This window comes from Rutidosis leptorrhynchoides, chromosome 4, assembly GCF_046630445.1.
Source record: "Rutidosis leptorrhynchoides isolate AG116_Rl617_1_P2 chromosome 4, CSIRO_AGI_Rlap_v1, whole genome shotgun sequence".
NCBI lineage: Eukaryota > Viridiplantae > Streptophyta > Magnoliopsida > Asterales > Asteraceae > Rutidosis > Rutidosis leptorrhynchoides.
This window is the reverse complement of record NC_092336.1, coordinates 104,947,336-104,974,510: the sequence shown is the minus strand read 5'-3', so window position 1 is coordinate 104,974,510 and position 27,175 is coordinate 104,947,336.

Here is a 27,175-nt window from a genome sequence, read left to right as displayed (position 1 = left end):
ATGCATATATAAGAATATCCCCATCATTCCGGGACACCCTTCGGATATGATATAAATTTCGAAGTACTAAAGCATCCGGTACTTTGGATGGGGTTTGTTAGGCCCAATAGATCTATCTTTAGGATTCGCGTCAATTAGGGTGTCTGTTCCCTAATTCTTAGATTACCAGACTTAATAAAAAGGGGCATATTCGATTTCGATAATTCAACCATAGAATGTAGTTTCACGTACTTGTGTCTATTTTGTAAATCATTTATAAAACCTGCATGTATTCTCATCCCAAAAATATTAGATTTTAAAAGTGGGACTATAACTCACTTTCACAGATTTTTACTTCGTCGGGAAGTAAGACTTGGCCACTGGTTGATTCACGAACCTATAACAATATATACATATATATCAAAGTATGTTCAAAATATATTTACAACACTTTTAATATATTTTGATGTTTTAAGTTTATTAAGTCAGCTGTCCTCGTTAGTAACCTACAACTAGTTGTCCACAGTTAGATGTACAGAAATAAATCGATAAATATTATCTTGAATCAATCCACGACCCAGTGTATACGTATCTCAGTATTGATCACAACTCAAACTATATATATTTTGGAATCAACCTCAACCCTGTATAGCTAACTCCAACATTCACATATAGAGTGTCTATGGTTGTTCCGAAATATATATAGATGTGTCGACATGATAGGTCGAAACATTGTATACGTGTCTATGGTATCTCAAGATTACATAATATATAATACAAGTTGATTAAGTTATGGTTGGAATAGATTTGTTACCAATTTTCACGTAGCTAAAATGAGAAAAATTATCCAATCTTGTTTTACCCATAACTTCTTCATTTTAAATCCGTTTTGAGTGAATCAAATTGCTATGGTTTCATATTGAACTCTATTTTATGAATCTAAACAAAAAAAATATAGGTTTCTAGTCGGAAAAATACGTTACAAGTCGTTTTTGTAAAAGTAGTCATTTCAGTCGAAAGAACGACGTCTAGATGACCATTTTAGAAAACATACTTCCACTTTGAGTTTAACCATAATTTTTGGATATAGTTTCATGTTCATAATAAAAATCATTTTCTCAGAATAACAACTTTTAAATCAAAGTTTATCATAGTTTTTAATTAACTAACCCAAAACAGCCCGCGGTGTTACTACGACGGCGTAAATCCGGTTTTACGGTGTTTTTCGTGTTTCCAGGTTTTAAATCATTAAGTTAGCATATCATATAGATATAGAACATGTGTTTAGTTAATTTTAAAAGTCAAGTTAGAAGGATTAACTTTTATTTGCGAACAAGTTTAGAATTAACTAAACTATGTTCTAGTGATTACGAGTTTAAACCTTCGAATAAGATAGTTTTATATATATGAATCGAATGATGTTATGAACATCATTACTACCTCAAGTTTAGTAGGTAAACCTACTGGAAGTGACAAGAAATGATCTAGCTTCAAAGGATCTTGAATGGCTTGAAAGTTCTTGAAGTAGGATCATGACACAAAAACAAGTTCAAGTAAGATTTTTACTCGAATTAAGATAGTTTATAGTTATAGAAATTGAATCAAAGTTTGAATATGAATATTACCTTGAATAAGAAAGATAACCTACTGTATATAACAAAGGTTTCTTGATCTTAGATGATTACTTGGAATGGATTAGAAAGCTTGGAAGTAAATTAGTAAACTTGAAGGGATTTTTGAAGTGTTCTTGAAGTGTTCTTCCTATGATGATTATAGCTTGATTCTTGAAGTGATTTTTGATGAAGATGATGATTAACTACTGGAAAAATACGTTCATAATAGTGTGGGTGTGTTGAGAGAGAATTAGAAAGAGAATTGGAAGTGAAATGGAGTGAATGATGAGTGGTAATTGGTGAGTGTTGAGTGGGGTTAAAAGGAGTTCTAGTTAGTTGACTAGCTCATGGTAGAAGTTAAAATTGATTAGTCATACATGACATAATCAAGAGTGGAATCCCATGCTAGTTCCTATTGGTATATACTCATAGTAAGTACGTTTTGAAGCTGTGTATAATACGGGTAAGAATACGACTAGAATTCTTGATGAAAGAAAAGAATGAAAAAGTAACGGTAACCATTTTCGTTAAGTATGAGTGTTTTGATATATGTCTTGAAGTCTTCCAAAAGTATTTTAATACATCTAAATACACTACATGTATATACATTTTAACTGAGTCGTTAAGTCATCGTTAGTCGTTACATGTAAGTGTTGTTTTGAAACCTTTAAGTTAACGATCTCAATTAATGTTGTTAACCCATTGTTTATTATATCTAATGAGATGTTAAATTATTATATTATCATGATATTATGATATATTAATATATCTTAATATGATATATATACATTTAAATGTCGTTACAACGATAATCGTTACATATATGTCTCGTTTCGAAATCCTTAAGTTAGTAGTCTTGTTTATATGTATATAACTCATTGTTAATATATTTATGGAGATACTTACTTATTATAATCTCATGTTAACCATATGTATATCCATATATATATTGTCATGTCGTTTTTACAAGTTTTAACGTTCGTGAATCGCCAGTCAACTTGGGTGGTCAATTGTCTATATGAAACATATTTCAATTAATCAAGTCTTAACAATTTTGATTGCTTAACATGTTGGAAACATTTAATCATGTAAATATCAATCTCAATTAATATATATAAACATGGAAAAGTTCGGGTCACTACAGTACCTACCCGTTAAATAAATTTCGTCCCGAAATTTTAAGCTGTTGAAGGTGTTGACGAATCTTCTGGAAATAGATGCGGGTATTTCTTCTTCATCTGATCTTCACGCTCCCAGGTGAACTCGGGTCCTCTACGAGCATTCCATCGAACCTTAACAATTGGTATCTTGTTTTGCTTAAGTCTTTTAACCTCACGATCCATTATTTCTACGGGTTCTTCGATGAATTGAAGTTTTTCGTTGATTTGGATTTCATCTAATGGAATAGTGAGATCTTCTTTAGCAAAACATTTCTTCAAATTCGAGACGTGGAAAGTGTTATGTACAGCCGCGAGTTGTTGAGGTAACTCAAGTCGGTAAGCTACTGGTCCGACACGATCAATAATCTTGAATGGTCCAATATACCTTGGATTTAATTTCTCTCGTTTACCAAATCGAACAACGCCTTTCCAAGGTGCAACTTTAAGCATGACCATCTCTCCAATTTCAAATTCTATATCTTTTCTTTTAATGTCAGCGTAGCTCTTTTGTCGACTTTGGGCGGTTTTCAACCGTTGTTGAATTTGGATGATCTTCTCGGTAGTTTCTTGTATAATCTCTGGACCCGTAATCTGTCTATCCCCCACTTCACTCCAACAAATTGGAGACCTGCACTTTCTACCATAAAGTGCTTCAAACGGCGCCATCTCAATGCTTGAATGGTAGCTGTTGTTGTAGGAAAATTCTGCTAACGGTAGATGTCGATCCCAACTGTTTCCGAAATCAATAACACATGCTCGTAGCATGTCTTCAAGCGTTTGTATCGTCCTTTCGCTCTGCCCATCAGTTTGTGGATGATAGGCAGTACTCATGTCTAGACGAGTTCCTAATGCTTGCTGTAATGTCTGCCAGAATCTTGAAATAAATCTGCCATCCCTATCAGAGATAATAGAGATTGGTATTCCATGTCTGGAGACGACTTCCTTCAAATACAGTCGTGCTAACTTCTCCATCTTGTCATCTTCTCTTATTGGCAGGAAGTGTGCTGATTTGGTGAGACGATCAACTATTACCCAAATAGTATCAAAACCACTTGCAGTCCTTGGCAATTTAGTGATGAAATCCATGGTAATGTTTTCCCATTTCCATTCTGGGATTTCGGGTTGTTGAAGTAGACCTGATGGTTTCTGATGCTCAGCTTTGACCTTAGAACACGTTAAACATTCTCCTACGTATTTAGCAACATCGGCTTTCATACCCGGCCACCAAAAATGTTTCTTGAGATCCTTGTACATCTTCCCCGTTCCAGGATGTATTGAGTATCTGGTTTTATGAGCTTCTCTAAGTACCATTTCTCTCATATCTCCAAATTTTGGTACCCAAATCCTTTCAGCCCTATACCGGGTTCCGTCTTCCCGAATATTAAGATGCTTCTCCGATCCTTTGGGTATTTCATCCTTTAAATTTCCCTCTTTTAAAACTCCTTGTTGCGCCTCCTTTATTTGAGTAGTAATGTTATTATGAATCATTATATTCATAGATTTTACTCGAATGGGTTCTCTATCCTTCCTGCTCAAGGCATCGGCTACCACATTTGCCTTCCCCGGGTGGTAACGAATCTCAAAATCGTAATCATTCAATAATTCAATCCACCTACGCTGCCTCATATTCAGTTGTTTCTGATTAAATATGTGTTGAAGACTTTTGTGGTCGGTATATATAATACTTTTGACCCCATATAAGTAGTGCCTCCAAGTCTTTAATGCAAAAACAACCGCGCCTAATTCCAAATCATGCGTCGTATAATTTTGTTCGTGAATCTTCAATTGTCTAGACGCATAAGCAATCACCTTCGTTCGTTGCATTAATACACACCCGAGACCTTGCTTTGATGCGTCACAATAAATCACAAAATCATCATTCCCTTCAGGCAATGACAATATAGGTGCCGTAGTTAGCTTTTTCTTCAATAACTGAAACGCTTTCTCTTGTTCATCATTCCATTCAAATTTCTTCCCTTTATGCGTTAATGCAGTCAAGGGTTTTGCTATTCTGGAAAAGTCTTGGATGAATCTTCTGTAGTAACCAGCTAGTCCTAAAAACTGGCGTATGTGTTTCGGAGTTTTCGGGGTTTCCCACTTTTCAACAGTTTCTATCTTTGCCGGATCCACCTTAATACCTTCTTTGTTCACTATGTGACCGAGGAATTGAACTTCTTCCAACCAAAATGCACACTTTGAAAACTTAGCGTACAATTCTTCCTTCCTCAATACTTCTAACACCTTTCTCAAATGTTCACCGTGTTCTTGGTCATTCTTTGAGTAAATAAGTATGTCATCAATGAAAACAATGACAAACTTGTCAAGGTATGGTCCACACACTCGGTTCATAAGGTCCATGAACACAGCTGGTGCATTAGTTAAACCAAACGGCATGACCATAAACTCGTAATGACCGTAACGTGTTCTGAAAGCAGTCTTTGGAATATCATCTTCTTTCACCCGCATTTGATGATACCCGGAACGTAAGTCAATCTTTGAATAAACAGACGAGCCTTGTAGTTGATCAAATAAGTCGTCGATTCTCGGTAGTGGGTAGCGGTTCTTGATGGTAAGTTTGTTCAACTCTCGGTAGTCGATACACAACCTGAATGTACCATCTTTCTTCTTGACAAACAAAACAGGAGCTCCCCACGGTGATGTGCTTGGTCGAATGAAACCACGCTCTAAAAGTTCTTGTAATTGGCTTTGCAGTTCTTTCATCTCGCTGGGTGCGAGTCTGTAAGGAGCACGAGCTATTGGTGCAGCTCCTGGTACAAGATCTATTTGAAATTCAACGGATCGATGTGGGGGTAATCCCGGTAATTCTTTCGGAAATACATCGGGAAATTCTTTTGCAATGGGAACATCATTGATGCTCTTTTCTTCAGTTTGTACTTTCTCGACGTGTGCTAGAACAGCATAGCAACCTTTTCTTATTAGTTTTTGTGCCTTCAAATTACTAATAAGATGTAGCTTCGTGTTGCCCTTTTCTCCGTACACCATTAAGGGTTTTCCTTTTTCTCGTATAATGCGAATTGCATTTTTGTAACAAACGATCTCCGCTTTCACTTCTTTCAACCAGTCCATACCGATTATCACATCAAAACTCCCTAACTCTACTGGTATCAAATCAATCTTAAATGTTTCGCTAACCAGTTTAATTTCTCGATTCCGACATATATTATCTGCTGAAATTAATTTACCATTTGCTAATTCGAGTAAAAATTTACTATCCAAAGGCGTCAATGGACAACTTAATTTAGCACAAAAATCTCTACTCATATAGCTTCTATCCGCACCCGAATCAAATAAAACGTAAGCAGATTTATTGTCAATAAGAAACGTACCCGTAACAAGCTCCGGGTCTTCCTGTGCCTCTACCGCATTAATATTGAAAACTCTTCCACGGCCTTGTCCATTCGTGTTCTCCTGGTTCGGGCAATTTCTAATAATGTGGCCTGGTTTTCCACATTTATAACAAACTACATTGGCATAACTTGCTCCGACACTACTTGCTCCGCCATTACTCGTTCTGACACCATTTGTTCCTTTCGTTCTATTAACCCCTGGTCCGTAGACCTCACACTTCGCCGCGCTATGACCATTTCTTTTACATTTGTTGCAAAATTTGGTGCAGAACCCCGAGTGATTCTTTTCACACCTTTGGCATAGTTGCTTCTGATTGTTGTTGTTGTTGCGGTTATTATTGTTGTTGGGATGATTGTTGTAGTTGCTGTTGTTGTTGTTGTTGTTGTTGTTGGGCCGTTTGTTGTAGTTGCGATTGATGTTGCGATTGTTGGGATAATTGTTGCGATTATTGTTGTAATTGCTGTTGTTGTTGTATTGGTGATTCTTATCACCGTTTTCCTCCCACTTTCTTTTGACTTGCTTCACATTGGCCTCTTCAGCAGTCTGTTCTTTAATTCTTTCTTCAATCTGGTTCACTAGTTTGTGAGCCATTCTACATGCCTGTTGTATGGAGGCGGGCTCGTGTGAACTTATATCTTCTTGGATTCTTTCCGGTAATCCTTTCACAAACGCGTCGATCTTCTCTTCCTCATCTTCGAATGCTCCCGGACACAATAGGCACAATTCTGTGAATCGTCTTTCGTACGTGGTAATATCAAATCCTTGGGTTCGTAACCCTCTAAGTTCTGTCTTGAGCTTATTGACCTCGGTTCTGGGACGGTACTTCTCGTTCATCAAGTGCTTGAATGCTGACCACGGTAGTGCGTACGCATCATCTTGTCCCACTTGCTCTAGATAGGTATTCCACCATGTTAACGCAGAACCTGTAAAGGTATGCGTAGCGTACTTCACTTTGTCCTCTTCAGTACACTTAATTATGGCAAACACCGATTCGACCTTCTCGGTCCACCGTTTCAATCCGATCGGTCCTTCGGTTCCATCAAATTCCAAAGGTTTGCAGGCAGTGAATTCTTTGTAGGTGCATCCTACACGATTTCCTGTACTGCCAGATCCAAGGTTATTGTTGGTATATAGCGCAGCCTGTACTGCGGCTATGTTTGAAGCTAGAAAAGTACGGAATTCCTCTTCATTCATATTCACGGTGTGTCGAGTAGTCGGTGCCATTTCCTTCAAAATAGTTAAATGGAACAAGTTAATCATACAGAATATTAAGAGTAGTTAATAGTATTTCGTAGCATAATATGAACTCATTTATAAAAGCTTTTTCTTCATATCAGCGTTTTATAAGTTTAAATTCGGGTAGTACCTACCCGTTAAGTTCATACTTAGTAGCTAATATACAATTCAACTACTACAATTCTATATGAAAAACTGATTATAATAATATTTCGCGTTCAAACTTTTACACAATATTTTACAAACTTACAATACCGCTTATTTTACATATAGCATGAAATATAGCACACAATAAATTTGATACAAGATGGTTGTGAAGATAATTCTAGCTAGTACACAAGTCGTTCAGCAAAGGCAATAAAGACACGTAATTCATACGTCCAGAAACAAGTCATGCATTCTGGTTTTACTAGGATTACTTCCCATCCTTGGTCTTGTGGAACATAACCTTTATGGCCGTTGATAAGACAGCGTGTTGTAACGTCGTCAAAGGGACGAGGGTTACGTAATGTCCAACAGTCCCGTAATAATCTAAAAACCTCATTTCTTACCCCAATTACCGACTCCGTCACTTGTGGAAACGTTTTGTTTAATAGTTGTAGCCCGATGTTCTTGTTCTCACTTTGGTGAGAAGCGAACATTACTAATCCGTAAGCATAACATGCTTCTTTATGTTGCATGTTAGCCGCTTTTTCTAAATCACGAAGTCCAATATTCGGATATATTGAGTCAAAATAATTTCTTAACCCGTTGCGTAAAATAGCATTTGGGTTCCCCGCAATATATGCGTCAAAGTAAACACATCGTAACTTATGGGTTTCCCAATGTGATATCCCCCATCTTTCAAACGAAAGTCTCTTATAAACCAAGACATTCTTGGAACGTTCTTCGAATGTCTTACAAACTGATCTCGCCTTAAATAGTTGTGCCGAAGAATTCTGGCCGACTCTAGACAAGATTTCATCAATCATGTCTCCGGGTAGGTCTCTTAAAATATTGGGTTGTCTATCCATTTTGTGTTTTTAAACTGTAAAATAGACAAGAGTTAGATTCATAAAAAAAAATACTTATTAATACAAGCAATTTTTACATATATCATAAAGCATAAGAACACTATATTCCATATATTACACCACACGAATACAACTATCTTATTCCGACTCGCTCGTTTCTTCTTCTTCGGTTTTGGTTCGTTTTGCCAAGTTTCTAGGGATATATGATGTTCCCCTAATACGAGCCGTCGTTGTCCACATTGGTTTAGAAAAACCTGGTGGTTTAGAGGTTCCCGGGTCATTGTTACAACTTAAGGACTTCGGGGGTTGACGATACATATAAAGTTCATCGGGGTTGGAATTAGATTTCTCTATTTTTATGCCCTTTTCCTTATTATTTTCTTTTGCCTTTTTAAATTCAGTTGGGGTAATTTCTATAACATCATCGGAATTCTCGTCGGAATCCGATTCATCGGAGAATTGGTAATCCTCCCAATATTTTGCTTCCTTGGTGGAAACACCATTGACCATAATTAACTTTGGTCGGTTGGTTGAGGATTTTCTTTTACTTAACCGTTTTATTATTTCCCCCACCGGTTCTATTTCTTCATCCGGTTCCGATTCTTCTTCCGGTTCCGATTCTTCTTCCGGTTCCGACTCTTCTTCCGGTTCCTCTTCGGGAACTTGTGAATCAGTCCACAAATCATTCCAATTTACATTTGACTCTTCATTATTATTAGGTGAGTCAATGGGACTTGTTCTAGAGGTAGACATCTATCACATAATATCAAACACGTTAAGAGATTAATATATCACATAATATTCATATGTTAAAAATATATAGTTTCCAACAAAAATGTTAAGCAATCATTTTTAAAGAAAACACGGTCGAAGTCCAGACTCACTAATGCATCCTAACAAACTCGATAAGACACACTAATGCAAATTTTCTAGTTCTCTAAGACCAACGCTCGGATACCAACTGAAATGTCCCGTTCTTATTGATTAAAAACGTTCCATATTAATTGATTTCGTTGCGAGGTTTTGACCTCTATATGAGACGTTTTTCAAAGACTGCATTCATTTTTAAACAAACCATAACCTTTATTTCATCAATAAAGGTTTAAAAAGCTTTACGTAGATTATCAAATAATGATAATCTAAAATATCCTGTTTACACACGACCATTACATAATGGTTTACAATACAAATATGTTACAACAAAATAAGTTTCTTGAATGCAGTTTTTACACAATATCATACAAGCATGGACTCCAAATCTTGTCCTTATTTAAGTATGCGACAGCGGAAGCTCTTAATAATCACCTGAGAATAAACATGCTTAAAACGTCAACAAAAATGTTGGTGAGTTATAGGTTTAACCTATATATATCAAATCGTAACAATAGACCACAAGATTTCATATTTCAATACACATCCCATACATAGAGATAAAAATCATTCATATGGTGAACACCTGGTAACCGACAATAACAAGATGCATATATAAGAATATCCCCATCATTCCGGGACACCCTTCGGATATGATATAAATTTCGAAGTACTAAAGCATCCGGTACTTTGGATGGGGTTTGTTAGGCCCAATAGATCTATCTTTAGGATTCGCGTCAATTAGGGTGTCTGTTCCCTAATTCTTAGATTACCAGACTTAATAAAAAGGGGCATATTCGATTTCGATAATTCAACCATAGAATGTAGTTTCACGTACTTGTGTCTATTTTGTAAATCATTTATAAAACCTGCATGTATTCTCATCCCAAAAATATTAGATTTTAAAAGTGGGACTATAACTCACTTTCACAGATTTTTACTTCGTCGGGAAGTAAGACTTGGCCACTGGTTGATTCACGAACCTATAACAATATATACATATATATCAAAGTATGTTCAAAATATATTTACAACACTTTTAATATATTTTGATGTTTTAAGTTTATTAAGTCAGCTGTCCTCGTTAGTAACCTACAACTAGTTGTCCACAGTTAGATGTACAGAAATAAATCGATAAATATTATCTTGAATCAATCCACGACCCAGTGTATACGTATCTCAGTATTGATCACAACTCAAACTATATATATTTTGGAATCAACCTCAACCCTGTATAGCTAACTCCAACATTCACATATAGAGTGTCTATGGTTGTTCCGAAATATATATAGATGTGTCGACATGATAGGTCGAAACATTGTATACGTGTCTATGGTATCTCAAGATTACATAATATATAATACAAGTTGATTAAGTTATGGTTGGAATAGATTTGTTACCAATTTTCACGTAGCTAAAATGAGAAAAATTATCCAATCTTGTTTTACCCATAACTTCTTCATTTTAAATCCGTTTTGAGTGAATCAAATTGCTATGGTTTCATATTGAACTCTATTTTATGAATCTAAACAAAAAAAATATAGGTTTCTAGTCGGAAAAATACGTTACAAGTCGTTTTTGTAAAAGTAGTCATTTCAGTCGAAAGAACGACGTCTAGATGACCATTTTAGAAAACATACTTCCACTTTGAGTTTAACCATAATTTTTGGATATAGTTTCATGTTCATAATAAAAATCATTTTTTCAGAATAACAACTTTTAAATCAAAGTTTATCATAGTTTTTAATTAACTAACCCAAAACAGCCCGCGGTGTTACTACGACGGCGTAAATCCGGTTTTACGGTGTTTTTCGTGTTTCCAGGTTTTAAATCATTAAGTTAGCATATCATATAGATATAGAACATGTGTTTAGTTAATTTTAAAAGTCAAGTTAGAAGGATTAACTTTTATTTGCGAACAAGTTTAGAATTAACTAAACTATGTTCTAGTGATTACGAGTTTAAACCTTCGAATAAGATAGTTTTATATATATGAATCGAATGATGTTATGAACATCATTACTACCTCAAGTTTAGTAGGTAAACCTACTGGAAGTGACAAGAAATGATCTAGCTTCAAAGGATCTTGAATGGCTTGAAAGTTCTTGAAGTAGGATCATGACACAAAAACAAGTTCAAGTAAGATTTTTACTCGAATTAAGATAGTTTATAGTTATAGAAATTGAATCAAAGTTTGAATATGAATATTACCTTGAATAAGAAAGATAACCTACTGTATATAACAAAGGTTTCTTGATCTTAGATGATTACTTGGAATGGATTAGAAAGCTTGGAAGTAAATTAGTAAACTTGAAGGGATTTTTGAAGTGTTCTTGAAGTGTTCTTCCTATGATGATTATAGCTTGATTCTTGAAGTGATTTTTGATGAAGATGATGATTAACTACTGGAAAAATACGTTCATAATAGTGTGGGTGTGTTGAGAGAGAATTAGAAAGAGAATTGGAAGTGAAATGGAGTGAATGATGAGTGGTAATTGGTGAGTGTTGAGTGGGGTTAAAAGGAGTTCTAGTTAGTTGACTAGCTCATGGTAGAAGTTAAAATTGATTAGTCATACATGACATAATCAAGAGTGGAATCCCATGCTAGTTCCTATTGGTATATACTCATAGTAAGTACGTTTTGAAGCTGTGTATAATACGGGTAAGAATACGACTAGAATTCTTGATGAAAGAAAAGAATGAAAAAGTAACGGTAACCATTTTCGTTAAGTATGAGTGTTTTGATATATGTCTTGAAGTCTTCCAAAAGTATTTTAATACATCTAAATACACTACATGTATATACATTTTAACTGAGTCGTTAAGTCATCGTTAGTCGTTACATGTAAGTGTTGTTTTGAAACCTTTAAGTTAACGATCTCAATTAATGTTGTTAACCCATTGTTTATTATATCTAATGAGATGTTAAATTATTATATTATCATGATATTATGATATATTAATATATCTTAATATGATATATATACATTTAAATGTCGTTACAACGATAATCGTTACATATATGTCTCGTTTCGAAATCCTTAAGTTAGTAGTCTTGTTTATATGTATATAACTCATTGTTAATATATTTATGGAGATACTTACTTATTATAATCTCATGTTAACCATATGTATATCCATATATATATTGTCATGTCGTTTTTACAAGTTTTAACGTTCGTGAATCGTCAGTCAACTTGGGTGGTCAATTGTCTATATGAAACATATTTCAATTAATCAAGTCTTAACAATTTTGATTGCTTAACATGTTGGAAACATTTAATCATGTAAATATCAATCTCAATTAATATATATAAACATGGAAAAGTTCGGGTCACTACAGTTTGTTGGGCCCAATAGATCTATCTTTAGGATTCGCGTCAATTAGTAGTCTGGTTTACTAATTCTTAGGTTACCAAGTAAAAAGGGCATATTCGGCTTCGATCATTCAACCATATAATGTAGTTTCGATTACTTGTGTCTATTTCGTAAAACATTTATAAAAGTTGCGCATGTATTCTCAGTCCCAAAAATATATATTGCAAAAGCATTTAAAAAGGGAGCAAATGAAACTCACCATACTGTATTTCGTTGTAAAAAAATACATATAATGTCATTGAACAAGTGCAAGGTTGGCATCAGATTCACGAACCTAAATTAAATATATATTTGTATGTTGGTCAATATTTTTCTAATAAATTAGGTCAGGTCATAGTGTACCACAATCCTAATGCTCGAGACTAATATGCAAAAATCAACAAAAATCAATTTGACTCAAAATAATTAAGTAATAAAATTTATAGAGTTCATTTAATATCATAAAGATAATATGATAGGTATTATTAAAGTAATTTATTACACGTAGTAAAATATGTTTGTATCACATATTTATTTGATAAAATAATATCTATAATAATAGTAAGTAAAAGTTGTATTATTTTGTAATAATAATAATTATTATAAAAATATCAATATTTATAATTACTAAGATGATATTATGATAAAATGATAATTCTAATTATGATAACTTTAATATTTACAATACTTTTTAATATTATTTTTAAAATAATAATTCTTTTTAAAATGATAATAATAATGATATTTTATAGTAACAATGACATTTTTATTAAAATGATAATTTTTGTTAAAATGATAGTTTTAATACTAACGATACTTTTAATAATAATAGTAATAATAAACATAATAAGAATGATAATTTTAACTAAATCAATATCTTATAATATTTTAATTTTATCATGATACTCTTACTCATTATTTCCTAATCGTTTCGTTTAATAGCTTTTAATCGTCTTTTATATCGTGTTCATAATAATGATAATAATAGTAATTAAAATAATTAGGTGTTACTAATATTAATTTTAATTACAATAATACGAATAATGATAATTACTATGACATTATTAACGATAATACTAATAATTATTTTAATGATAATATAATAATAATAATAACAATAACAATAACAATAACCATTTTTAAATAATGATATATATATATATATTTAATAATGATAATAATAATAATGATAATAATAATAATAAGAATAAGAATAAGAATAATTAGATAATAATAATAATAATACTAATTATAACTTTAACGATAATAACGATAGTAATAATAATAACAATAACAATTTTTAATGATAAATCCTTTTATTGATAAAGATAATAATAATAATAAGATAAAACTAGAACGAAAATAATAACGACGATAATAATAATCATTTTTAATAATAATACAAAAATTCGATTGACTATAACTTCAAATCCGTTCATCGAAACCATTCGATATCTAAAGGAAAAGTTCTTAATTTTTTTCTAGCTTTCCAACGACATGCATATCGTATACCTTATCTTAACCGCATATATAACTACTTCAGGATTCAACATAACCTAACTAAAGGCAATATCAAAAGTACAAGCATGCATAATCCTAAATACTCGAGCACTAGTCAGGGATACACTATTAATAAATAAAAGTTAAGTTATGAGTGCTCATGTATCAATATTGAGATTCAATATTGCAGGAAAGGTACGTAGACGTAACGGAGATGATAAACACTAAGTTGGCCTCATGAGCATACCCATGAACTTTACACATAACCTCCATAGCTATAACTCATAATTTCCTTAGCTCTATCCCGCTCATAAAACCCGTTTTGAAATAATTCTGACAACACTCCATCGTAGTATTTTTTGTATAATAATACTAATAATAATACTCCTAACTATAAGATTAATAAAAATATTAATCTTAATAATAATAATAATAATAATAATAATAATAATAATAATAATAATAATAATAATAATAATAATAATTAACTTACTACGGAGTATGTGAAAGTGAATGAAACTAGTGTCAAAAAATCGATCACTTATAGGAAATTTTGGTACCTAACTCTCATAATTGAACACAAATATTGCCTACACTGAATTGATATATAAAAATAATTATATATATATATATATATATATATATATATATATATTTAATCTTTATAATTAATTATATATTATATTATATTTACGTTCATGGTAAAAAAAATAATTTTTACACAAATGACACGAACGTTGTCACTCGACTCATGTACCACTTTCGGTTTTTCGAGTGCACTTTCGTATGTTTAGAAAACTAGCCTTTTACGTTATGCGACGTGTACCTTTAATAATAATTTGACTTATTTATCAATAAATTACCTTAAGAAAATGTATCTTATACAATTTGAGCGTCGTGGTCATTTGCTTCTATAAATCAGTGACTCGTTGTTTACCAAAATATATTATTTTAAATTGGGACGTTTTATGACTAAATTAAAATATATAAATATATTTTGATTTAGAATTGTAAATTTGTACATAATATATGTTTGAAATATTTATTTAATGATATAATATTTAGTCTTTCAAAACCAACTACATTTCAAAGTTCGTTTTATAATTTAACTCATTTTAAATAATAGTAGTTATTTTACCAAGTAATATTTTTAATATGAAAACTAAATAGTTGATTTATCAAGGAACACGAGTTTATCAAAGTAAGGTACACTTTTAAAAATTTAAACGGAAATGATTACTAACTTCTGACTAACTCTCATTAATGACATTTTTGTAAATCACTTTTACCAAATATTCCGAATGCTGTTAAAAAGAAAAGGTTTTCTAAATCAAAGTGGACCTCATAACAGAGACTCGTAATCATAATTCAATGTATCTGATAATTCAATCATTTTATATTATCTTTTAATTCCGTAAATAAACATATTGAAACAAATACGTTCATGTAAAATATTATACGTCTAATACTTTGTTAACGTTTTTAAGTTATAATATATATATATATATACATATACATATATAATCATATCCGTTCATATAATGGTTCGTGAATCTTTGGAATTTGGTCGAGGTTAAATGAGTGTATGAACACAGTTTAAAATTCTTGAGATTCAACTTACAAACTTTGCTTATCGTGTCGGGAATATATAAAGATTAAATTTAAATTTGGTCAAAAATTTCCGGGTTGTCACATTTTTTATTGTTAGCTATGGCGACCTCGATCAAATTTCGGGACGAAATTTCTTTAACGGGTAGGTACTGTGACGACCCGAAAATTTTCCACCAAATTTAAACTTAATCTTTATATGATTCCAACACGATAAGCAAAGTCTGTAGAGTTGAGTCTCAAAATTTTTGAATTGGTTACATGAACCCTTGACTGTTTCCAACAATTCACGAACAATCATTTATAAATAGATATATGTATATGAATATATGTGTAGATATATATATATGATAACATGATAACTTGAAATACATCAATAAAATATTATACGATTTAGTTTCTGGAATTAAAGACGTAAGATAATTTATGATATACAATAAAACTTGATATTTAAAACATAATTATATATATAGTAGTTTGAATATATATATGATTTCGATACATAACTATTACTATATGTATATTATTAAAATATATAACTATTAAATATATAAGGTATATGATATCGGGCAAAAAGTCACGTTTTTACCCCTAAATCAGGCCCTAAAACAATAAATATTAAAACTTTGTCGGCAAAATTATCATTTTTTCAGTTGATTTAGTAGATTGAGTAATTACAAAGGCGCTGCAAAAAGAATCAAGTAAAACGGAGCTAAAACGAAGATTCTAGAGCGAAAACGGTGAAAGACAAGAAATCAAGTTACGATCCAGTGAATCAAGCCTGACCAAGAAAGCCATACGGCCTGCCATACGGTCTGCCACTATGGAAATGGCCTGCCAAATACGTGCCACCACACGAGACACCATGCGGCCTGCCAAGCCATGCGGCCTGCCAAGCCATACGGCCTGCCATACGGCCTGCCACTATGGAAACGGCCTGCCAAATACGTGCCACCACACTAGCCACCATGCGGCCTGCCAAGCATACAGCCTGCCAAAAACGTGCTGCCATACGCCCTGCCATACGCCCTGCCATACGCCCTGCCAGGCGTATGCAGGCAAATTCCATATCTATTTAAAGGGCCTTTCTCCATCCATTCCAACACACACTCAACTTGAAATACAGTTTATATTTTCAATATTTTAGGTAGTTTTTAGTAGTAGTTAGCTTATCATTTATTTTTCGGAGGATATTCCGACGAGTCCCTGCGATCCCGGGCAGATTAGTTCGGCTTTTTCAGGTTTTATTCGAAACGCTTGTCTTTTGTATTAAACATGTATTCTTATATTTTATGTTTAATAATGCGTTCTGATATTGCCATGACAGTTTAATTTATCTGTATGTTGCCATGATAGAAGTTTGGGTTAGCGTAATTATGTTAATATAGTACGATTACTGTTATAATACTGAATTAGGAAGTCTGATAGATTTGTATGCTAGCATCTTAAGGATTGACCAACTTAGGTTGTGATAAGGACTTGTCCACCTATATGAAATTAGCTACTTCATAGGATTAATACCCCTGGTTATACTGTATCTGAAGATTCTATGAACTCGGTATGTCCGGAGTTCCCGAGAGGCATCTAATGCACTTTTAGGACACGGAACCTAGGAATTGAGACATGAATGACCTAGTATGCCTATTGAATGTTCCGAAGAGACCTCTTAGGAGCTGTTAAGATCTAGTTAGTGCGTCTACTGTATGACCCAAGCCTATTGCATGTTTTTGTCTGATTGTTGCCCTAGGTCTTAGTCATATCAACTGTTTAGGTACTTATTAGGTTTCTATCTGCTTTACTATCAGTATATTAACTGTAATGCTGTATAATGTTTGATTTGCTGTGATCTCACTAGTATGATGAAATGGTTGTTAGTTTTCATTTAAGGTTTTACCAACTTAAACCGACGGACTCCTTTCGTTTGTGATCAGTGTTCAATCAACACGACACGTTGTTATTCAGTTATCTAAACTGATAACGAGGGTTAGGATTAGAGCTTAACTCACTAATAAACCTAGTACTCTACTGAGGATAACCTCCGAGGTATTGTTACACTTCAGTTATACGACCAAGTGACATACTTCTCACTGCTCAAAGAGAACTCCGAGAGTTCAGAGATAAGTAGGTCTGTGTAATTGGCTCATCCAACTAGATCAACATCAATCCAAGCATAGTCTTAACATAAGCATAATTACCTTTCCCTAACCCAATACTGATATGTTGGTCAACATTTCCTTGATCTGCATACTCCGGATATCCTCCCACTTTATTTACTTTTTCTTCTACATTTAGGACCTTTAGCTAAAATCAACTACTATCTTTTATCCAGGTAATTTAACTAAAAGACAATTATCCACTTGATCTTCAATTCGTTAATCAGCATAAAATTCGACACTAGGTTAACTTACACCTTCTACACCTTAGAAAGTAAAGTAAATTTTGGCCCCGCAAAATATAAATAAACGAAGACGCTGTGTGCTAACGAATCGGACACCGTGCGACCTAAAGACACCGCACAAAATAAAAACCGTCCGTTAGTGGCATATCAGTAGGTAACCTTCTTCTTGGCGCCGCTGCCGGGGATCGAATATTTTGATCGAGAAATATTTTAAACAGATAAAGTGTTGTTTGGTGGTGTCTAAGAAAGACAATCATACACGGACTTGGTTATTGGATTTTCCGAACAGTCTCCAATTATATTGGAACCAAAAGGATCCTGCCTCTCCGTAGTCGGCCTGGCCACCTCGATACAAGTAATCTGTGAGAAGTCCTATCAGTTAAGATATCCGATCTGGTTAGCGACCGAATTTCAAGAATAATTGTTTTTATTAAATTATCGATCCTTTTAGTAAATTAATATTTTCTAAAAGTTACTTTTAAGTCTTTTTATTAACAGAAAATTAGAAAAAAAATAGAACAACAAGACACCCTTGCTTCTATGCATAAGTCATGCTTAGAGGAAAGAGGAAGACCAATCACCTTAGGAACCGAAGGAATTCCTGAAATCAGTTCACACATGATTAAACTAGTCAGTATGATCTGTAAATTTCAAGGATTACCGACTGACGATCCTAATTTTCATATAAACAAATTTATCAGTCTGGTTGACTCTTTTAAGAAGGAATCAAACGAGAAAAACATTTTAAAACTTCATCTTTTTCAATATTCACTCTCTAAACACGCTTCAGCATGGTTTGACGCACTTAACCCGAATTCAATTCATATATGGGAGGATTTAGCCACTAAATTTCTAAATAAATATTATCCACCCTCCCTACAAACCTGTTTAAGAAATGACATCACTAACTTTTCCCAAAAATAAAATGAGTCATTGTGTCTAGCATGGAATAGAGTAAAGATGATGCTTAAAAGATGTCCGAATCATTTGTTAAGTCGGGCAGACATAGTCTGTACGCTTTACAATGGTTTGAACAAGGATGATAAGTCTCTCCTATGAAATGTCCCGTTCTTATTGATTAAAAACGTTCCATATTAATTGATTTCGTTGCGAGGTTTTGACCTCTATATGAGACGTTTTTCAAAGACTGCATTCATTTTTAAACAAACCATAACCTTTATTTCATTAATAAAGGTTTAAAAAGCTTTACGTAGATTATCAAATAATGATAATCTAAAATATCCTGTTTACACACGACCATTACATAATGGTTTACAATACAAATATGTTACAACAAAATAAGTTTCTTGAATGCAGTTTTTACACAATATCATACAAGCATGGACTCCAAATCTTGTCCTTATTTAAGTATGCGACAGCTGAAGCTCTTAATAATCACCTGAGAATAAACATGCTTAAAACGTCAACAAAAATGTTGGTGAGTTATAGGTTTAACCTATATATATCAAATCGTAACAATAGACCACAAGATTTCATATTTCAATACACATCCCATACATAGAGATAAAAATCATTCATATGGTGAACACCTGGTAACCGACAATAACAAGATGCATATATAAGAATATCCCCATCATTCCGGGACACCCTTCGGATATGATATAAATTTCGAAGTACTAAAGCATCCGGTACTTTGGATGGGGTTTGTTAGGCCCAATAGATCTATCTTTAGGATTCGCGTCAATTAGGGTGTCTGTTCCCTAATTCTTAGATTACCAGACTTAATAAAAAGGGGCATATTCGATTTCGATAATTCAACCATAGAATGTAGTTTCACGTACTTGTGTCTATTTTGTAAATCATTTATAAAACCTGCATGTATTCTCATCCCAAAAATATTAGATTTTAAAAGTGGGACTATAACTCACTTTCACAGATTTTTACTTCGTCGGGAAGTAAGACTTGGCCACTGGTTGATTCACGAACCTATAACAATATATACATATATATCAAAGTATGTTCAAAATATATTTACAACACTTTTAATATATTTTGATGTTTTAAGTTTATTAAGTCAGCTGTCCTCGTTAGTAACCTACAACTAGTTGTCCACAGTTAGATGTACAGAAATAAATCGATAAATATTATCTTGAATCAATCCACGACCCAGTGTATACGTATCTCAGTATTGATCACAACTCAAACTATATATATTTTGGAATCAACCTCAACCTTGTATAGCTAACTCCAACATTCACATATAGAGTGTCTATGGTTGTTCCGAAATATATATAGATGTGTCGACATGATAGGTCGAAACATTGTATACGTGTCTATGGTATCTCAAGATTACATAATATATAATACAAGTTGATTAAGTTATGGTTGGAATAGATTTGTTACCAATTTTCACGTAGCTAAAATGAGAAAAATTATCCAATCTTGTTTTACCCATAACTTCTTCATTTTAAATCCGTTTTGAGTGAATCAAATTGCTATGGTTTCATATTGAACTCTATTTTATGAATCTAAACCAAAAAAGTATAGGTTTCTAGTCGGAAAAATAAGTTACAAGTCGTTTTTGTAAAGGTAGTCATTTCAGTCGAAAGAACGACGTCTAGATGACCATTTTAGAAAACATACTTCCACTTTGAGTTTAACCATAATTTTTGGATATAGTTTCATGTTCATAATAAAAATCATTTTCTCAGAATAACAACTTTTAAATCAAAGTTTATCATAGTTTTTAATTAACTAACCCAAAACAGCCCGCGGTGTTACTACGACGGCGTAAATCCGGTTTTACGGTGTTTTTCGTGTTTCCAGGTTTTAAATCATTAAGTTAGCATATCATATAGATATAGAACATGTGTTTAGTTGATTTTAAAAGTCAAGTTAGAAGGATTAACTTTTGTTTGCGAACAAGTTTAGAATTAACTAAACTATGTTCTAGTGATTACAAGTTTAAACCTTCGAATAAGATAGCTTTATATGTATGAATCGAATGATGTTATGAACATCATTACTACCTTAAGTTCCTTGGATGAACCTACTGGAAAAGAGAAAAACGGATCTAGCTTCAATGGATCCTTGGATGGCTCAAAGTTCTTGAAGCAAAATCATGACACGAAAACAAGTTCAAGTAAGATCATCACTTGAAATAAGATTGTTATAGTTATAGAAATTGAACCAAAGTTTGAATATGATTATTACCTTGTATTAGAATGATAACCTACTGTAAGAAACAAAGATTTCTTGAGGTTGGATGATCACCTTACAAGATTTGAAGTGAGCTAGCAAACTTGAAAGTATTCTTGATTTTATGAAACTAGAACTTTTGAAATTTATGAAGAACACTTAGAACTTGAAGATAGAACTTGAGAGAGTTCAATTAGATGAAGAAAATTGAAGAATGAAAGTGTTTGTAGGTGTTTTTGGTCGTTGGTGTATGGATTAGATATAAAGGATATGTAATTTTGTTTTCATGTAAATAAGTCATGAATGATTACTCATATTTTTGTAATCTTATGAGATATTTCATGCTAGTTGCCAAATGATGGTTCCCACATGTGTTAGGTGACTCACATGGGCTGCTAAGAGCTGATCATTGGAGTGTATATACCAATAGTACATACATCTAAAAGCTGTGTATTGTACGAGTACGAATACGGGTGCATACGAGTAGAATTGTTGATGAAACTGAACGAGAATGTAATTGTAAGCATTTTTGTTAAGTAGAAGTATTTTGATAAGTGTATTGAAGTCTTTCAAAAGTGTATAAATACATATTAAAACACTACATGTATATACATTTTAACTGAGTCGTTAAGTCATCGTTAGTCGTTACATGTAAGTGTTGTTTTGAAACCTTTAGGTTAACGATCTTGTTAAATGTTGTTAACCCAATGTTTATAATATCAAAAGAGATTTTAAATTATTATATTATCATGATATTATGATGTACGAATATCTCTTAATATGATATATATACATTAAATGTCGTTACAACGATAAACGTTACATATATGTCTCGTTTCAAAATCATTAAGTTAGTAGTCTTGTTTTTACATATGTAGTTCATTGTTAATATAATTAATGATATGTTTACTTATCATAATATCATGTTAACTATATATATAACCATATATATGTCATCATATAGTTTTTTTTTTACAAGTTTTAACGTTCGTGAATCACCGGTCAACTTGGGTGGTCAATTGTCTATATGAAACCTATTTCAATTAATCAAGTCTTAACAAGTTTGATTGCTTAACATGTTGGAAACATTTAATCATGTAAACATCAATCTCAATTAATATATATAAACATGGAAAAGTTCGGGTCACTACAGTACCTACCCGTTAAATAAATTTCGTCCCGAAATTTTAAGCTGTTGAAGGTGTTGACGAATCTTCTGTAAATAGATGCGGGTATTTCTTCTTCATCTGATCTTCACGCTCCCAGGTGAACTCGGGTCCTCTACGAGCATTCCATCGAACTTTAACAATTGGTATCTTGTTTTGCTTAAGTCTTTTAACCTCACGATCCATTATTTCGACGGGTTCTTCGATGAATTGGAGTTTTTCGTTGATTTGGATTTCATCTAACGGAATAGTGAGATCTTCTTTAGCAAAACATTTCTTCAAATTCGAGACGTGGAAAGTGTTATGTACAGCCGCGAGTTGTTGAGGTAACTCAAGTCGGTAAGCTACTGGTCCGACACGATCAATAATCTTGAATGGTCCAATATACCTTGGATTTAATTTCCCTCGTTTACCAAATCGAACAACGCCTTTCCAAGGTGAAACTTTAAGCATGACCATCTCTCCAATTTCAAATTCTATATCTTTTCTTTTAATGTCAGCGTAGCTCTTTTGTCGACTTTGGGCGGTTTTCAACCGTAGTTGAATTTGGATGATCTTCTCGGTAGTTTCTTGTATAATCTCCGGACCCGTAATCTGTCTATCCCCCACCTCACTCCAACAAATCGGAGACCTGCACTTTCTACCATAAAGTGCTTCAAACGGCGCCATCTCAATGCTTGAATGGTAACTGTTGTTGTAGGAAAATTCTGCTAACGGTAGATGTCGATCCCAACTGTTTCCGAAATCAATAACACATGCTCGTAGCATGTCTTCAAGCGTTTGTATCGTCCTTTCGCTCTGCCCATCAGTTTGTGGATGATAGGCAGTACTCATGTCTAGACGAGTTCCTAATGCTTGCTGTAATGTCTGCCAGAATCTTGAAATAAATCTGCCATCCCTATCAGAGATAATAGAGATTGGTATTCCATGTCTGGAGACGACTTCCTTCAAATACAGTCGTGCTAACTTCTCCATCTTGTCATCTTCTCTTATTGGTAGGAAGTGTGCTGATTTGGTGAGACGATCAACTATTACCCAAATAGTATCAAAACCACTTGCAGTCCTTGGCAATTTAGTGATGAAATCCATGGTAATGTTTTCCCATTTCCATTCCGGGATTTCGGGTTGTTGAAGTAGACCTGATGGTTTCTGATGCTCAGCTTTGACCTTAGAACACGTCAAACATTCTCCTACGTATTTAGCAACATCGGCTTTCATACCCGGCCACCAAAAATGTTTCTTGAGATCCTTGTACATCTTCCCCGTTCCAGGATGTATTGAGTATCTGGTTTTATGAGCTTCTCTAAGTACCATTTCTCTCATATCTCCAAATTTTGGTACCCAAATCCTTTCAGCCCTATACCGGGTTCCGTCTTCCCGAATATTAAGATGCTTCTCCGATCCTTTGGGTATTTCATCCTTTAAATTTCCCTCTTTTAAAACTCCTTGTTGCGCCTCCTTTATTTGAGTAGTGATGTTATTATGAATCATTATATTCATAGATTTTACTCGAATGGGTTCTCTATCCTTCCTGCTCAAGGCATCGGCTACCACATTTGCCTTCCCCGGGTGGTAACGAATCTCAAAATCGTAATCATTCAATAATTCAATCCACCTACGCTGCCTCATATTCAGTTGTTTCTGATTAAATATGTGTTGAAGACTTTTGTGGTCGGTATATATAATACTTTTGACCCCATATAAGTAGTGCCTCCAAGTCTTTAATGCAAAAACAACCGCGCCTAATTCCAAATCATGCGTCGTATAATTTTGTTCGTGAATCTTCAATTGTCTAGACGCATAAGCAATCACCTTCGTTCGTTGCATTAATACACAACCGAGACCTTGCTTTGATGCGTCACAATAAATCACAAAATCATCATTCCCTTCAGGCAATGACAATATAGGTGCCGTAGTTAGCTTTTTCTTCAATAACTGAAACGCTTTCTCTTGTTCATCATTCCATTCAAATTTCTTCCCTTTATGCGTTAATGCAGTCAAGGGTTTTGCTATTCTGGAAAAGTCTTGGATGAACCTTCTGTAGTAACCAGCTAGTCCTAAAAACTGGCGTATGTGTTTCGGAGTTTTCGGGGTTTCCCACTTTTCAACAGTTTCTATCTTTGCCGGATCCACCTTAATACCTTCTTTGTTCACTATGTGACCGAGGAATTGAACTTCTTCCAACCAAAATGCACACTTTGAAAACTTAGCGTACAATTCTTCCTTCCTTAATACTTCTAACACCTTTCTCAAATGTTCACCGTGTTCTTGGTCATTCTTTGAGTAAATAAGTATGTCATCAATGAAAACAATGACAAACTTGTCAAGGTATGGTCCACACACTCGGTTCATAAGGTCCATGAACACAGCTGGTGCATTAGTTAAACCAAACGGCATGACCATAAACTCATAATGACCGTAACGTGTTCTGAAAGCAGTCTTTGGAATATCATCTTCTTTCACCCGCATTTGATGATACCCGGAACGTAAGTCAATCTTTGAATAAACAGACGAGCCTTGTAGTTGATCAAATAAGTCGTCGATTCTCGGTAGTGGGTAGCGGTTCTTGATGGTAAGTTTGTTCAACTCTCGGTAGTCGATACACAACCTGAATGTACCATCTTTCTTCTTGACAAACAAAATAGGAGCTCCCCACGGTGATGTGCTTGGTCGAATGAAACCACGCTCTAAAAGTTCTTGTAATTGGCTTTGCAGTTCTTTCATCTCGCTGGGTGCGAGTCTGTAAGGAGCACGAGCTATTGGTGCAGCTCCTGGTACAAGATCTATTTGAAATTCAACGGATCGATGTGGGGGTAATCCCGGTAATTCTTTCGGAAATACATCGGAAAATTCTTTTGCAATGGGAACATCATTGATGCTCTTTTCTTCAGTTTGTACTTTCTCGACGTGTGCTAGAACAGCATAGCAACCTTTTCTTATTAGTTTTTGTGCCTTCAAATTACTAATAAGATGTAGCTTCGTGTTGCCCTTTTCTCCGTACACCATTAAGGGTTTTCCTTTTTCTCGTATAATGCGAATTGCATTTTTGTAACAAACGATCTCCGCTTTCACTTCTTTCAACCAGTCCATACCGATTATCACATCAAAACTCCCTAACTCTACTGGTATCAAATCAATCTTAAATGTTTCGCTAACCAGTTTAATTTCTCGATTCCGACATATATTATCTGCTGAAATTAATTTACCATTTGCTAATTCGAGTAAAAATTTACTATCCAAAGGCGTCAATGGACAACTTAATTTAGCACAAAAATCTCTACTCATATAGCTTCTATCCGCACCCGAATCAAATAAAACGTAAGCAGATTTATTGTCAATAAGAAACGTACCCGTAACAAGCTCCGGGTCTTCCTGTGCCTCTACCGCATTAATATTGAAAACTCTTCCACGGCCTTGTCCATTCGTGTTCTCCTGGTTCGGGCAATTTCTAATAATGTGGCCTGGTTTTCCACATTTATAACAAACTACATTGGCATAACTTGCTCCGACACTACTTGCTCCGCCATTACTCGTTCCGACACCATTTGTTCCTTTCGTTCTATTAACCCCTGGTCCGTAGACCTCACACTTCGCCGCGCTATGACCATTTCTTTTATACTTGTTGCAAAATTTGGTGCAGAACCCCGAGTGATTCTTTTCACACCTTTGGCATAGTTGCTTCTGATTGTTGTTGTTGTTGCGGTTATTATTGTTGTTGGGATGATTGTTGTAGTTGCTGTTGTTGTTGTTGTTGTTGTTGGGCCGTTTGTTGTAGTTGCGATTGATGTTGCGATTGTTGGGATAATTGTTGCGATTATTGTTGTAATTGCTGTTGTTGTTGTATTGGTGATTCTTATCACCGTTTTCCTCCCACTTTCTTTTGACTTGCTTCACATTGGCCTCTTCAGCAGTCTGTTCTTTAATTCTTTCTTCAATCTGGTTCACTAGTTTGTGAGCCATTCTACATGCCTGTTGTATGGAGGCGGGCTCGTGTGAACTTATATCTTCTTGGATTCTTTCCGGTAATCCTTTCACAAACGCGTCGATCTTCTCTTCCTCATCTTCGAATGCTCCCGGACACAATAGGCACAATTCTGTGAATCGTCTTTCGTACGTGGTAATATCAAATCCTTGGGTTCGTAACCCTCTAAGTTCTGTCTTGAGCTTATTGACCTCGGTTCTGGGACGGTACTTCTCGTTCATCAAGTGCTTGAATGCTGACCACGGTAGTGCGTACGCATCATCTTGTCCCACTTGCTCTAGATAGGTATTCCACCATGTTAACGCAGAACCTGTGAAGGTATGCGTAGCGTACTTCACTTTGTCCTCTTCAGTACACTTACTTATGGCAAACACCGATTCAACCTTCTCGGTCCACCGTTTCAATCCGATCGGTCCTTCGGTTCCATCAAATTCCAAAGGTTTGCAGGCAGTGAATTCTTTGTAGGTGCATCCTACACGATTTCCTGTACTGCTAGATCCAAGGTTATTGTTGGTATGTAGCGCAGCCTGTACTGCGGCTATGTTTGAAGCTAGAAAAGTACGGAATTCCTCTTCATTCATATTCACGGTGTGTCGAGTAGTCGGTGCCATTTCCTTCAAAATAGTTAAATGGAACAAGTTAATCATACAGAATATTAAGAGTAGTTAATAGTATTTCGTAGCATAATATGAACTCATTTATAAAAGCTTTTTCTTCATATTAGCGTTTTATAAGTTTAAATTCGGGTAGTACCTACCCGTTAAG